Consider the following 6000-nt stretch of genomic DNA (forward strand, 5'->3'; position numbering starts at 1 on the left):
AGCCAAACCATTTTTTTTAACAAGACTTTGTTAGGGCTGAAAACGTGATGTCCACACTAAACCCATCAATCAGCCATGCAACCGTCCACTGCTGCCGAGTTTTTTCTTTTCTGGGGGTTGTGAAAGGCAAATACCCAATCCGCTACTTTACACCCATAAATGTTTTAAAACGGCACAAATCTGGCTCCAACCAAGAAAGCAGATGTTGGGGAAGCTTTCCCATTAACATTCTGTAACCAGCCCTGCGTGAACAGGCCTGAACCGTTTCCGAACAATTATAAAAGCATTTGCAAATGTGTATTTACAATCCGACAGCAGTATAATTGCTGGGTAGAGGGTTGACCTCTCTGGCGGTGCAGAAAGCCACCCTTCAGAACTGTTTGTTTATGTGAACTCCACAGACCTGCCTGGCCCAGTGGAAGTCTGCAAACTGATTGGCACTCACGGCCACCCACTTAAGGGGGCTGGGGGCTGGGTACTTAGCGTTGGCAATATCGCCCCCTCCTTTCTTCTCGGTGGTGTATTTTATCATATCCATGTTTGGAGTTCTAGTTAAGCATCAAATCTGGCCCAAATCAAAGAAGTTATTGGCAAGGTACAGATCTCAGGGAATCTACAAAACCACCAAACAAGTCAACCTCAAGAAGAGCAGTGGGAGCCAACACAGCTAACTACCTCAAAACCAGGAGGACGTGAACCTTTTCTTTTGCATTCTGCCATTATTGTGACGAGAAACATCTGTTTGAATTGATCAATACAGACATAGACAAACAACAGACACTCCGTGACTCAGTCCCGAGTTCCTTGGAGAAATCTCATTTGGTCTAACATGGGTCAGCCGGCAGGTTTTCAGTAACCTGCAAATGTGTTCTAAGGCAGGGGTCGGTGCAGGCTAGACAGACATCCCTAACATCTACTCTCTCCCATCCCTAGATTCTATAAATTCTGTGGATTCTGCCATCCCCACAGCTCAACTCTGTCTTCTTTACAACCCTACAATCTTGGTTAAAAAAAAAAAAAATGTAGTTAAGAGCCCTGAGTCTGAAATCATGATGCTTAGGTTTGAACCTCAGCTCCAGCATCAACCCAATCTGTGACCTTGAGCGAGTGACTCATTCTGTGTAGACATTAGTTTCCTCTTCTGTAATGTGGGAGAAAGAAACTTTCTGTTTTAGGGCTGTCAGGGATTAAATGAATTAACACATGCGACCCCTTTCTTAAAGCAAACCAAAGTGCTCAGAACAGTGTTGGGGAAATAGTAAGTGCTCAATTACCTGTTAGCTATTCATTATGGTATGATTATAACTATAATACTATATCATGATCATCATAATAAACATTTTTATTTCTCTAGTTTGGAGCTTCATCAGTTTTCCATACCAGAGGCTCCAAAACTTTGGTTCACAGAGCCCTTGACATCTAAGTCAAAAGAGGCACCTAACAATTTTGTTTATTATGTAGTTAGATCCAAACAACCTAATAAGTGTTTGTGTCCTGCTAACTTGGTAGCCATTTGAAAATACAGTGTATGTACGTTGAAAGAAAAATCCTATTTTCGTTTCAACCTTAAATATCCACAATTGCTCATTAATGGGATGTGTGCACTTATGGATCATACAAGCAAGTAGAAGATTCAAATACAGTCATATGACAGGGAGGAGGGACACCTAACTCAGATTTGGAATTTAGGGAAGCCACTCCAGAGGAGGCAGTGTGGACTGAGCTGAGCCTGGTGGTTGAGGAGATGGTACCCAGGTGAGTAGGATAGTGGAGAGATAATGATGGGAACTAACATTTCTTAAGCACCTATTATATACCTGGGTCCTTCACTTTGATTATTTTATTTAACCCTCACACCAATTACCCATGGGGAATATGAACCATTATTACTCCTATTTTTACATAGAAAACCTTGAAGGTCATAGAGGTTATATATTTACTCATGGCCCCACAGTTCCTAAGTGGCAGAGCCAACATCCAAACCCAAATGTGTGAGCTTCAAAGCCCATGCTGTTTCTACTGTACCTACATACTCCAAGATGAGGCAAGAATAGAAGGTTAAATGTGTTTCCCTGGAGTCACCACATGCAAAAGGGAAAGCAATACAAAGTTAATAAACTGGAGAGAGTGCTGAGTTTATTTTTGCCTTCATCGTGTCCTCTAGCTTATTCAGCTGGTGTTGCACGCAGCGAAGTGAGTAATTAGCCAGGATGATTTTAATTAAAGTGGAACGGACCAATTAATAAATGAAAGTGCTGGCATACTTGCTAATTTAACAACTTGTTCATGGCACCAGCTTTCTGAGATGGGAAAACATTCCTCCACCCCTTAGACAAGATGATTAAACATGATATAATTCAAGTGGGTTTTTTTTTTCTTGTTTCCAGTTGGTTTCTTATTTGAGAATAACACTGGGTTTTGATAAAATTGCTGGAGTGATCACCACCTGCTCCCATTGTCTCAGATGTAACATACTTGGGGTTCCTAATGGCATTCCTGGGTATATTTCATTCATAATTCCTTTTTTTTTTTTTTTTTTTTGAGACACAATCTCACTCTGTCTCTTTGGCTAGAGTGTCATGGCATCATCATAGCTCACAGCAACCTGAAACTCCTGGGCTCAAGTGATCCTCCTGCCTCAGCCTCCCGAGTAGCTGGGACTACAGGTGTGTGCCACCACAACTGGCTAATTTTTCTATTTTTAGTAGAGACGGGGTCTTGCTCTTGCTCAGTCTGGTCTCAAATCCTGACTTCAAGCTATCCTCCCACCTCAGCCTCCCAGAGTGCTAGGATTACAGGCATGAGCCACTACGCCCAGCCCAGGCTTCCTGATTGCCCTCCCTTCCCCACTCAGCCACTTCCCAGTACCATTCCTTTACTGAACACCCCTCAGACTTTCTTCCATGTACACTTCTTCAACCAGCCCCAACTTTATAGCATGGACACCACTACTTCATTGTACTCCTTTGCATATCTGTGTAATACATGTGTATCTTCGTGCTTATTCCGGCCTTAACCCTGGAAGGGATAGATCCACATACCATGAGACCCACCCCTCCCATCAGTCTTCCTTTGGCCTCAGGTGAATGGATCAGGGATCAATGGCCGACCCAAAAGTAGACCCTAAAACAATGGCCAGTAATCTATGGCTTGTGTGGTCTACTGAAATAACTGACCTAAGTCTATAGATTTTCCAAAGACTTTGAACTATGCCAGAAGAGAATATATGCTTGGGAAATATTTTTGGCCCATAGGCATACTGATATGTGAGCCCAAGAAGTTAGAGTTTAAAGGTTAGTTGGCTAATAATTGGTTGAGATATATCTTTGCTCTAAGCAGTAGTTGCCATGTCAGGGATTCCACCAGATATAATTGGAAGAAGAAGAAATATTTCCTGCAGTAACTTAAAGATCCTTTTCTGAGGTCTCATACTCAAGTCCATAAATTTTTATTTTATAGCTGTGGACTTGGTTTTATATTTCCTTGACTATAATTTCCCTAATTTTTCATTTTACATCTTTAAGCCTTTATTTCCTACTTCATCATGGTTATTGGTGGCATTTTTGTGTCCATTTTTTTTCTCTTTTTTCAGAACTTTTTCTTCTGTTTTCTTCCACTTGCTTAATTCCTGTGTTCCCTTACTCTGGGCTCATTTCACTGCCTTCCATCAGCATTATGAGGAATTGCTACATCTTTTTTTCTGACTATAAATCTGTATGGCCTCACATCAGGCCAAATGACAAGCTGAAGATAGCTGCAACATTTTGCTAGAACTCTTAACCTGTTGTAAACATATCAATCCATGTTAGTTCCCTGTAGTAAATTCAATAGTGGCCCCCAAAAGATACATCCAAATTCTAACCCTGGTACCTGTGAATGTGACCTTATGTAGAAATAAAGTCTTTGCAGATGTAATTAAGTTAAAGATCTTTGGATGAGATTATCCTGGATTTGGGGTAGAACTTAAATCCAATGACTAGTGTCTTTAAAAAAAAATTTTGGTATATTGTGGGGGTACATACATTTTGGTTACATAATCTTATTTTGTACAGTTTGAGTCAAAGTTGTAAGTGTGCCCATCACCCAATTAAAGTGCATTGTACCTGTTAGGTACAATGCCACTACCCCCTCCCACCTAATTGATTTCCCTTGAGTTTTATTATACTTCCACATGTGCATGTAAGTGTTGATTGATTAGTTCCAATTTAGTATTGAGTACATATAGCGTTTGTTCTTCTATTCTTACGATACTTCACTTAGAAGGATGGTCTCCAGTTCTATCCAGGTTGTTACAAAAGATACTAGATCACCATTTTTTATGGCTGAGTTAGTACTCCATGGTGTACATATACCACATTTTATTGATGGGCACTTGGGTTGTTTCCACATGTTCATAGCAGCACAGTTCACAATAGCAGAGATGTGGAGACCAGTGTCTTTACAAATAAAAAAAGGGGAATTCAAGACACACAGAGAAGGCCACATGAAGACAGAGATGATAGTGATGCTGCCATGGTCCAAGGAACACCAGGAGCCCCCAGAAAGTGGAAGAGGCAAGGAAAGATCCTCCTCTAGAGCATCCAGAGGGATTGTGACCCTGCCAATGCCTTTTTTTTTTTTTTTTTTTTTTGAGACAGAGTCTCACTCTGTTGCCCAGGCTAGAGTGAGTGCCGTGGCGTTAGCCTAGCTCACAGCAACCTCAAACTCCTGAGCTCAAGCGATCCTCCTGTCTCAGCCTCCCGAGTAGCTGGGACTACAGGCATGCACCACCATGCCCGGCTAATTTTTTCTATATATATATTTTTAGCTGTCCATATAATTTCTTTCTATTTTTAGTAGAGATGGGGTCTCGCTCTTGCTCAGGCTGGTCTCGAACTCCTGAGCTCAAACGATCCGCCCACCTCGGCCTCCCAGAGTGCTAGGATTACAGGCGTGAGCCACCGCGCCCGGCCCTGCCAATGCCTTGATTTCAGATTTCTGGCCTCCAGAACTGTAACATAATAAATTTCTGTTGTTTTAAGCCACCAACTTAGTGGCAATTTGTTAGGATAGCCCTAGGAAACTATAAAATCCCTTTTTGAAATAGCTCCCCATTTTGAGGACAAGCTTTCCCCTCTGTCTCAGGATTAGCATGGAAGCAGGACACTATTGACTGCCCAGGGTTTGGCACTCAGCCCAAACTCAGTTAATCAGATTTAGTCCCTCAGTAATTCCATTGGGATTAGGACCAAGCAGCACCAGAGTCTGTCTGCCTGCTCTTTGGACGGTAGCATACGTGGGGAGCTGTTTGCCTTGGGAAGCAAAAAAAGCTTGTCTGCAACAAAAGAGGAGAACAAAGTCAATGCCCAGAATGGAAAAGCGATGACGTCAGTAGTGTGTTGTGAGGGTGTTAGAATCCCTGGATGTTTGTTCTTATAACTAGACATTTCCACGGTTTCCATGAAATGCCCCCAACCTTCATAATTGAATTCCCTACTGTGCTTGAGCAAGCTTAGAAGAATTTTCATCCCTTTCCTCTGAAAGTGTCCTAACACACCACAAGGACACATCTTCACATTCTTTAACACTCTCCCATTCCCTTCTCTCATATCCTTTCACACTATGGGGACCTTTAATTCTATTCTTTCTTAACTTAGAATGGATCTACCCACATATATAATCTTCTGGAAGCAATATGGTATGGTTGGAAATACTTTAAGATAGAAAACTTGGGGTTAGAATTCTATCCTTATCATGAGATGTGTGACCCATTGGACAGATTAGGCCTATACACTTTTTGCAAGAAAAACTGGGAAAATGAGCATCTGGCATTTTCACCTCTGTTGTGAGAGGCAGACCCAGCCAACAAGAAAGAGGGGGAAGGTGGGAAATCCAGTGTCTGCCACATGTGTGTGGGACTGCTCTGACAGGTGCAGGGGTGGGGGGAGTAAGGGGGAGAGATTACTGCCTGGGCTGTGCTCACCCTGTACTCACCCTCCCCCCACGACCATTGTCCCTGTG

The sequence above is a fragment of the Eulemur rufifrons genome, chromosome 23 (genome assembly GCF_041146395.1).
Source record: "Eulemur rufifrons isolate Redbay chromosome 23, OSU_ERuf_1, whole genome shotgun sequence".
In the NCBI taxonomy this organism is placed as follows: domain Eukaryota; kingdom Metazoa; phylum Chordata; class Mammalia; order Primates; family Lemuridae; genus Eulemur; species Eulemur rufifrons.